This window comes from Sciurus vulgaris (genome assembly GCF_902686455.1).
Source record: "Sciurus vulgaris genome assembly, chromosome: X".
NCBI lineage: Eukaryota > Metazoa > Chordata > Mammalia > Rodentia > Sciuridae > Sciurus > Sciurus vulgaris.
Genome location: NC_136471.1, coordinates 125,885,647 through 125,896,478, shown reverse-complemented (window position 1 = coordinate 125,896,478; position 10,832 = coordinate 125,885,647). Strand labels below are relative to the sequence as shown.

At 40.1% G+C, this 10,832-nt stretch overlaps 1 pseudogene across 1 annotated transcript; it reads right to left on the bottom strand.

Moving 5' to 3' along the window:
* Window positions 1-6,373: 6,373 nt before the first annotated feature.
* LOC306651368 (small ribosomal subunit protein eS6-like) lies at window positions 6,374-7,155 on the bottom strand (annotated as a pseudogene). Its single transcript has one exon. The product of its transcript is annotated as a small ribosomal subunit protein eS6-like (transcript).
* Between the last annotated feature and the right edge of the window lie 3,677 nt (window positions 7,156-10,832).

Below are 10,832 nucleotides of genomic sequence, written 5' to 3'. Positions count from 1 at the left end.
TACTTTATTTATAAGGTGAGAAAAACTATTAACAGTTTACATGAGAATGGAAAAACTCAAGTACTTGAAAACAACAACTCAGTTTAGCAATTTTTTTTAATTAAAGTCTAAAAGCAGTCTTCAGATCTATAGATTCAATGCAATCCATATGAAAATCCCAGCAGCTTGTTTTCCAGAAATTGACAAGCTGATCCTAAAATGCAAACAGAAATGCTAGAGATTCATAATAGTCAAATAAGAGAAGACTATTCATAATGGTCAATAGAAAAGAAGAACAAAGTTGGAGAACTTATACTTCCCAATTTCAAAACGTACTCCAAAGTAGTAAAATAGTGTAGTATTGGCTTAAGGGTAGACCCATGAGCCAATGGAAGAGAATTGTGAGTCAAGAAATAAATCTTTATGAAATGTGAATCAAAACTACAGTAAGATTTCATCTCACTCCAATCAGAATGGTGATGATCTAGAATATGAACAAAAATAAATGCTGGCAACATTGTAGGGGAAAAGATACACTCATACATTGTTGGTGGGACTGCAAATTAGTGCAACCACTCTGGAAAGCAGTATGGAGATTCCCAAGAAAGCTAGGAATCAAACCACCAAAACCAACTATCCCACTCCTTGGGATTTATCCAAAAGAACTAAAATCAGTATACTATAGTGACACTTCAATGCTTATAGGACCACAATTCATACTAGCCAAATTATGGAACAAACCCAGATGCCCATCAATAGATGAATGGATTAAGAAACTGTGAGATAGATATATATATATATATACACACACACATATAAACACACAATGGAGTTTTACTCAGTCACAAAGAAGAATGAAATTATGGCATTTTCTGGTAAATGGAGAACATCATGTTCCATAAGCCAGACTCAGAACATCAAAGGTTGAATACTTTCCCTCATATGTGGAGGCTAGAGCAAAATAAAGGAAAGGAAGAGAGGAGGATTAGATATCACAAAGATCTAGGGAAGATCAGAAGAGTAGAGGAAAGAGACTGAGAGGGAGACAGGAGGGATGAGAAAAGGGAGGAAATGCAGAATGAATATTTTTAAAATTATGCTATATGTATACATAAATAGGGAATTTCACCTTTATGTATAAGTAGAAAAAATAATAAAAAAATAAATAAATAGCCCAGCATGTTGACACACACCTGTAATCCCAGTGACTCAGGAGGCTGGGGCAGGAGAATTGCGAGTTCTAGACCAGTCTCAGCAACTTAGCAGGCCACTGTCTCAAAACAAGAAATCAAAAGGACTGGGATGTGGTTCAGTGGTAGAGTGACTCTGGGTTCAAACTCCAGTATAATAAATAAATAAATAAATAAATAAATAAGCAAGCAAAAGAAAGACCAATCAAATAGAAGGAAAATAGGGGAAGGGAAGAGGGGAAGGCAAAGGGAGAAAATGTGAACCGAAATCAAATTCCAAGCATGTATGATTTTGTGGGGATGAACCAAGCTACTATGTCTAACCGTAATTCTCTAATTAAAAAAAAATTCTTACATTTATGCTTAGTTGATTTTTGACAAGAATGCCAAGACAATTCAAGGGAAAGAAGTCAGACTTCTACCTCACACTACACAGCAAAATGAGCTTAATAAAAATTAGTTTAATAAGGATGATAGACATAAAGGTAAGAACTAAAACTACAGATCACTTGGAAGAAATCACTGGAGTACATTTTCATGGCTTCGGGTTAGGCACCGATTTCTGAAAACACCGAAAGCACAAGTGACCAAGAAAAATAAATAAAGTGAACATCGTCAAGATTAGAAACATTCATGTTTCGAAGGACATCATTGAGAAAGTAAAAAGACAACTCACAAGATAGGAGAAAACATGTGTAAATCACAGCTGACTGGTATCCAGAACATACAGAAAAACTCTTACCATTCAATTTAAAAAAATGAACTAAAACTCAAATACAAATGAACAAAAGATTTGAATACATATTTCTCCATGGAAGATGTATGAATAACTAACACGCACATGAAAATAGGTTCACCATCACCAATCATCAGGGAAGTGCAAATCAAAACCAAAATGAGATACTGCTTGGTACCCCCTAGGAAGGATATAACATAATAGACGAGAAGAAGTGCTGGCAAGGAAGTGAAGAAACTAGAATCCTTATACACTGCTGGTGGGAATATACAATGGCACAACTGCTTTGAAAAAACAGCTTAGTAGTTCTTCAAAATGTCAAGCATAGTATTACCATAAGACCCAGAAAATCCAGTCCTAGGCATGTAACCTAGAGAAATGAAAACATGCATCTTTACAAAAACAAATATTCATAGCAACATGATTGATAATAAACTAAACAATGGGGAAAAACATAAATGTCAATCAACTGACTGGTTAAATAAGAAGCAGTATATCCATACAATGGAATATTATTCAACATTGAAAAGGAATGAAGTAACCGGAGAGGCGGCTCAGAGGTAGAGTGCTTGCCTTGCAGCATGAGGCTCTGGGTTCAATTCCCAGTACCAAAAAAAGAAAAGGAAATGAAGTATCCATGGGTGAACCTTGAAAACATCATGATAACAGATAAGTGAAAGAATATAGTCACGAAACACCACATACTATATGATTCCAATTATATGAAATGTGCAAAATAGACAAAACAATGGGGACAGTATAAATTAGTGATTTCTTAGGACCGGGGATGGAGTTGGGTGGGGAATGGGGAATGACTGCTAATGGGTCCCCTTTTGAGGGTTTGTTGGACTCCCACAGGCCAGGTAGGTGAGACCAGAATAGAGGATAATATTAGACCATCTGTGTAGGCACCCTCTCTGTTGAGCTAGCAGTTCGTGCTTCCTGGATGGGGAAAGCTCTCCTGGGTGATCTCTGGTTCCCCACCACCCACACCACTCAGTGCTGGATTCCTCCCCAGGGTCTGAGTTGAGCTATTCCTGCTCTTTCCCAGGGTCTCACCTCCTGGCATCTCAGGGTTTCCCTCCACCTGAGGGCAGGCACACATCCCTTTTGTATTGTGTCCACAGCTTATGATGCAGAAAAAATATCTTTTCTCTCAACAGGAAGCATAGCTTTAAAGATTGTTGTCCAAAAACATTATTTGAAGCTCAAAACTGGCACTTGGTTTTTGACAAAGTCTACCCATTCCCCCAAGGCAGCGAGTGTGACTCCCAAAAGCCCAGGTAGTTGAGGACTAAAGCTAAATAAGACAAGGGTTGTGACTGACCCCTGGATCATGTTGTCCCAGTTGCAGGCACCTTGGGAAGGGTTGTGATCAGGTGCTAGGAGTTGGCTCTTCAGGGAGTAGCACATGGCAGGAGTATGTGACTTTGATGGAGGCTCCTGGTCCCACCAAGGGAACAGCTTCCTGTTCAGGGTGGAGGTAACAAGTCTCTGTAGTTGCTGGAAGATCCTGCATGGTATCAGGGGGTTACTTTGTCCTTTACACCTGTACCTTGGTTCAGGCTGCTGTGAGCATGAGTCCTGGGATGGGGAAGCAGCGAGGGGCCTAAAGAGGCACAGGGTCCCATACTGAAATCAGGCTGGCACAAGGCGGGAAGACAGAATGTTTTAGGCACAGGTATTTCTTAGCTTTTAGATATGGTGGTAAAAAATAGCATCTGAAAAGAGGAAGAAGACTGGACCTGCTGAGAAGGAGGTTACTGCTCCCAGAGCCTTTCCCTGTTTGCTGTGCTCTGTTCCAGTCCTGAACAGGGTGCTCAAAGAGCCAATTCATAGCCAACTCAGGGCTGTCAACACCCTACAAGGAGTCTCAGAGTTCAGGTTCAGGCTCAGGTCTAAAGTCAAGTTCAAGTTATTTTGGAAATTCAGGTCAAGTTTCAAGTTCAAGTTCAATTTCGGATTCCATTATCCAGAATCCTTGGGGGCCTCAGCTTCCAGGAGTTTCTGCAGTGAGGACTGCGCAGGCAGAATGCTGAAATACTACTACCATAATCCTTGGAGGAGCCCAGACAAGCTTAAGGCCTCAGTTCCCAGAGGCCTCCACAGTGGGTGTTGTGCTGGTAGAATGGACTATACTACCCAGAATCACCAGGGTGCCCAGGTGGGTTTGCAGCCTGAAGCCCAGAGGTTTCTGGGTAATTCTCTTCTGAGTTGCAGATTCTCCTCAGCTTGACAGTGGTTCCCATGGTGCTGGTATTCAACTTCTTAAAATCCATGTTCCTGAAATGGGGGCCAGACCCTGGCAAAGTCATTCCCTCAAAGACTACACTTCCCAGAGGCTTCTGCAGTGCTCACCTTTACTATAGTAAGAATAAACTCAACTTTTGTCCTTTCAACAAGTTGTTTTGGTGGCAGAAGCCAGATTTAAAGGGAGCAGGGAACAGGATGGAGATATCCTTGGATAGGACCATTCCTTGTGAGTAGATGGCAGAATTTCATAAAAGGGGAGTAGTAGAATGTCATAACTGTCATAGCACATATTAGGAGGAGGCAATTTCCCCAGTGAGTAGAGACTCAAGGCCAGGAGAGCAAAGTTTAAAAAATTCAACTACGTTGCATCCCCAAAGAAGTCCCTGCAAAAAGCTTAAATCCCTGAATACATTTTCCATGGACCATGGAAATAAAGTAAAATCAATATACAATTTCAAATTCCTTACCTCATAGGTTAGAGTTCCTTTTAGTATTCTTCAACCCTTCAGTAAATCCTGAATCACCTACAAAACTTTGTGAGGGGTGCTATGAAGGGAAGTGAGGGATGAGATCCTGAAGGAGGTGAGTTCTAACCACCTCCCTTCTTCTCTTTTGAGGACACTGGTTAGAGACAGCAGGTCAGTGGTCCAGGATGTGCCCACCTGTGGTCCATGATAACACAGGAAATCAGTAACACAGTCTTTGAAGGATAATGAGGATAGACAGAGACTCTTCTTTTACTCAAACATACCTGAGTCATGCTATCCAAAAGAAATATAACATGAGCCACAAATATGAACCACATATGTGATTTTAAATTTCTTGTAGCTACATATTAAAAAGGCAAAAAGAAACAGGTGAGATTAATTGAATGATGTAGTTTATTTAAATAAATTTATCCAAAATATGGTCCTTCTAACACATAAAGTATCACTGAGGCATTTTCTTTTTTAAATTAAATATGTATGTCCCACTCACAGCATGCTTCAATTTAGACTAGCCACACTGCAAGTGCTCAAGAGCTGCATGGAGCTTATGGGGACAGTATTGGATGGCACAGGGGAAGTTGACCCTGAAAGAAAACAGACCTTGAATAATAACAATTTGTTCACTATATTTCAGTTAGTAGTTGAACTCTCTGCTAAGCTCTCCACAGAAATCAGAGACCAAGGTCAGCAGGAGTGAGCCATGGGAGAGACATAAGGAATGAGCTGGAAGCCAGTCCTCTTCTTAGAGATAATTGTATGTGTAGCCAGCCCTACTGTCTCAGCCATATCTGCTATGTCAAAACTCAATTTGGATTCTTACTTTCTACTGTGTCAAGAACAAGTTGCACTTCCTGATCTCTTTATTTCCCCTTATTATTCTTTCTATAAAATTTCTCTTTCAAAAGAAGTGGGGGGAAAATCCTGGCTCATTCTGCTTGCTCTACTATGAGCAATAAAAGTCCTTATCTCTGATCTGGGCTTCTTATATCTTCTGCCAGTATCTATGAAAGTGTGGCAGGCTAACTTGTCAGCTTATAAGCATCAAATCAGAGACTTTTCACAATTCTTGACATCATCATCCCATCCTCTGATGCCTAATCAAGGTCTAACAACTCCAAGACACCTTTACTAACCTCTCAGAGATCTCAATATTTCTTCTACTCAGACTTTAGCATTTGCCATACAAAATATTTTGTTATAATTTTGTATGTTTCCACATTTTTAACATCTTCAATTCTCCCACTGCTCCATACATAATACTCATTAAAATGTTTGCTAATAGACTCATTAAATGTTGTCCCATACATGTGAAACTTCAGAGAACACTGAAACCAGGTGAAGACGGTCCTACTTACTCCTTCCCACCTTCAGCTGTGACAATAGTATATGCGCCTCCTTCCTCTTCTCATACACTGTCTTCCTTCTCCATTCCCACTCTCCCTTAATTTTCCTGTCTGCTATTGTCTTTTATGATATTTTCACCTTCATAACACTAAACTAGATCACCTCAGTAAAATCAAATCCTATACCTTGGAGGTATAGGATGAAGAAAGCTAAAGAAGATCATTTTTAATGAAATATTAAAAAACCCAAAGCGCATTTGTCTTCAGATCATCTAGGGTTAAAAAAATTCTTCCTTTCTCACCATTGCAAATCCCTTTTGGAATGAGGCTGCACTAACATACTAAAGTTAACAGATTTTCCATTCATTTCTTTTTTCTGAAGGTCAGATCTTATTTATTTGTTACTCTTAAAAATTCTTATTTTTGAATGGACTCAGACTTAGAAGTAGAAGCTCTCAGAGAGGAAAGCCTGCGTCAATTAGCAATCTGTTCCCAGCGTTTCTCTTTGGCTTCTTTCATCCTCTTGGCCAAAAGTGTGGCATATTCTGCCGCCTGTTCCTTATTTTTCTTAGTAAGCTGTTTCTTCAGAGCATTATACCGGCGTTTGTGTTGCAGGACACATGGAGTAACAAGATGCTGAATCTTCGGTGCTTTGGTCCTGGGTTTTTCACCTTCCTTGTTTAAGGGTTTTCTGACAACATATTGGCAGACATCATCTTCCTTGGATAGATTGAAAAGTTTGCAGATTCTACTAGCTCTTTTGGGTCCCAGTTACAAGGTGCAGTAGTATCCGTAAGTCCAGGAATATCCTTCTCTCCTTTTTTTACAATAACCAAGTTAAGAACACTCAGATTGGCATTCACAATGCAACCTCAAACAGATTTGCGCTTTCTCTCTCCACTTCGCCTTGGTCTGTAACAGGAATGCCCCTTCCTCAGTAGCAGATGAACACAGCCATGGGTCAAGACACCCTGCTTCATGGGGAAACCTTGTTTGTCATTCCTGCCACTGATTTGGACCACATAACCCTTCCATTCTTCACCTGGAGCATCAGCAGCAATTTCGGTGGCCATACACTTCTCATAAAAAGTACGAAGTTTGTGTTCATTGTCCACTTCAATGAGTTTCTGGCAACCAGTGGCTGGGAAGGAGATATTCAGCTTCATTTTGGAGCAGCAGATTGCCCACAAGGTGTCATGAAAAAGAGACACATTCTTTTCTTCATCAGAAAAATAATTTTAACATGAGTTCCCTGACAGGTACAGGATATTTACCATTCTACTTCAAGTAATTACACCAAAAAATTCCAATTATTTTACCCTATCAACTGCTTAACATTTGAAAGATAGGAAAATCTTTTTTTAGTGGTGCATCTCACAGATATATTTATTTATGCCACGTAGTGAGTGGCACTTATATCAGGTATGGTGATATTCTGTGTTCCCATCTCAGATGACTGGCTTAAATTTATAGGAAGCCTGACTTTTCTGTACTCAAGACCATGCACAAGCAAGCACAGGACACAAACCTTTCAATGCTTTACTTCTTTTATCAGCACTCCTGATTTTATAAACAATGAAGTTCATCAACCTCATTCCCATCTAATTCTCCCAATAAATCTGGGTATAGTAGGGCTTCATGAGGATCCAGGATTTCTTTTCTTTTTTTTTTTTTTTTCTTTTACAGACTGCAGTTTGATTCACTGTACACAAATGGGATACAGCTTTTTATTTCTATGACTGGGCACGATGTAGATTCACACCATTCATGTAATCATACATGTACATAGGGAAATGATGTTTGTCTCAGTCCACCATCTTTCATATTCCCACCCCCTCCCCACCTCTCATTTCCCTCTACATAATCTAAAGTTCTCCATTCTTCTCTTACCCCTCACACCCCCCTATCCCCATTATGTATCATCATCCACTTATAAGGGAAAACATTTGGTCTCAGGATTTTTTTTTATTAAAATCCTTTTTTCATTTTTACAGACTGCATTTTGATTTATTGTACACAAATGGGGTACAACTTTTCATTTCTATGGTTGTGCACAATGTAGATTCACACCATTCATGTAATCATAAATATACATAGGGTAATGATGTCTGTTTCATTCTACTATCTTTCTGTCCCTCACCCCCTCCCACCCCATTTTCCTGTACACCATCCAAAGTTCCTTCATTCTTAATAATGGTTTGAAGCATTTCAGCAGGACCAACCTGAAAATAACCTTGTTTTCCCTAAATATAAGTTATTTCTTCTTTCTCTTTCCATCCTACCTTCTTTTTCATATTTTTCTTCTTCCATTGCTTTCTTGTGTGTGTGTGTGTGTGTGTGTGTGTGTGTGTGTGTGTGTGTGTGTTTTCAAGTCCATGGGACTAAATGAATTTCATACAGCTTTTGTAGATGGGTAACATGGTAAATGGTAAGCAGTTCAGATGAATCTAGAACATCAGGACATTCTAGGTTTCCTTAAAGGGGCAGAATTGCTCTCAGGCCACAAAATATGTCTATATTCAATTGAAGGTTAGTCTGTCTATGAGAACTGGAGTTTTGTCAGCTATAGCAGAATTAGGATAAAGTAGGTTGAACTAAAACTTCCCCCACATTGCCTTCTTCCACAATTAGAATTTGAGGCTAGAACACTGAATTTTGGAGAAGAGCAGCTTCACCATCCACTATCTTAAGAAAGTTGTAAACAGACCTTCAAGATGTATTAGCAATGAATGCAGCATTAGCACAATACAGAATAATTCCAAAGCCAATACTACTATGCAATTTTCAAGTAGTCTTGGGAAGACTATGAACCCACTAGATAGTGCACAGTGATTCCGTTTTTAGGAACCTAAGAAGGAAATCCTTTGTAACCAACATCTTTTCTCTACCCTATTCATATTTTGTACCTGCTAACACAGAGCAAAAAAACTCTTCGTATTCCACAGACTACTGGGGAGTGTAAATTCAAGTCTCAAGAAGAGATGGGGACTTTATTATTTTATAGTAAGGGTTAGTGAATCCTGGGGGGAGCGGTGCTGGGATGGAGCACTCAATGGGGAAGTTCTCAGAAGAATGAAGAAGTGGAAGAATTAGACACTAGGGGACATCCATAGAAGGCCTAAGCCAATGGCTTAGACAGTGAGGATTTTGTCTCTATAATACAAATGACTAAAGGAGCCAAATCAAATTTCCTGGGTAAAGAATGGCTTACATCTCCATCAGGGTACTCTGTATTTGGCTTATGGAAGACAGAAAGGTCAGGACTCAGAATGGACAGATGATTGACCCTGCTCTAAGGTGATCTGAGGGTCAGTTGCTCCCATCCTAGTGATTGGTACTCAAGTGGTCACCTATAATGGGCATAAAACTGTCTCCCCCACATTTACCTATTCAAAAGGGTAACCTGCCTTGTGCACAGACCTGCCTGTGGGAAAGAAAGTAGTGGAAGAGTCAAAATCATCATGCCCAACCAAGCACCACCCAGGTGAAGATACATTCAGAGTCACATAACTCACGTATTACTGATGGCAGGAATGTCCCTGTGGTGGGGCAGGCGTCATGCTTACTTAGCATGATCTCATTCATGGTGGATATTTGTTGAGTTTTTTACTACACAGTTTCCAAATATTCTTCCTTTTTGGGGAACTCTCTCATAGCAGGCCCTAGCCTCCCTCCTCAATGTCTAAGAAAGTGCTGTTCTATTTAGTCGCATGCTGTTTAATTAAGCTGACACCTTATCCACAGTAAAGCAGTCCCAATAGAGAAAGCACTAAATTGATTTATATGCTAGCACAAGATCCTTGATTCATTACAAAATAAAAATTATCATTCGAAGGCCTGGCATTAGTCTGCAGACTCCACTTCAAGAAGCACAGTCTAGGGGGATGTATTGCCTCTCCTAGCATTCTGATTGTTGCATAGATGCATACAACCCAAACTCAGCAACCAGATGCTCCTACCTGGATCTTTGGATCTTGATTGAGAAAAGCAAAGATGTGGAGACAATTAAGAAGCTATACCTGGTGGTATGATCATTCCAAAGACCAGCAGCAGCAATGTTAGGAGTCCACAGGGAGCAGCAACATGAACCGTTCAGAGTTGGGAGAGCAACAGTCCACTGGACAGATTGTAGCATGCCCTGCCATTCATAGTCTCTCTTGGTTCCCATTGTCTTCTGAACCTGGATCTGCAGTTTGCCCATCACTTCTGGGAGCTGCCAAAGAAGTTCCAATGAATTCCTCTTCTGCATATCGAGTCATCAGAGAATTGTGCTGCCTGACTCTACCCAATAAGTCCTTTAACTCTCCCATTAGATGACTGATATGCCTGCCCAGATCCCAAGCTCACAGAGTAATTTTCCAATCATAACTTCTCTTCTCATATGTTAACTAGAGAATCTGAGCCCCTGGTAACTGTTTCTTATTGAAAATTAGTTAATTGGACAAAGGTCTTAAACTTTTGGTGATGAGTAGGAATAAGGCGAGTCCACTCCAGAAAGATCTATTCTCTATATGTTGAAAAAATTGGATTTCATATGCTACCATGCTAATACCCAGAGCACAAGCTGTAGCAAACTCACCACAGGAAGGGTATCCTATGGAGACCCCATTTGTATAGTCACTTGTCTCTGCCCAAGAGAGCCCTTCTGCATAGTTAGAACTCCTACACTGCCCTCTGACACCTGGAGTCAGCTAGCCCTATGCCTTCTTTATAGACATTTTGGAGGCTGAATCTGACTTACATCTAAATAGGCAGTGGAATGAGCAAGTTTAAATGAAGCTCCTAGAAGTTTGTAGCTTGCCAGCAAGGCTAGCTATGAATCTTGAAATAAATGTGTGCATAT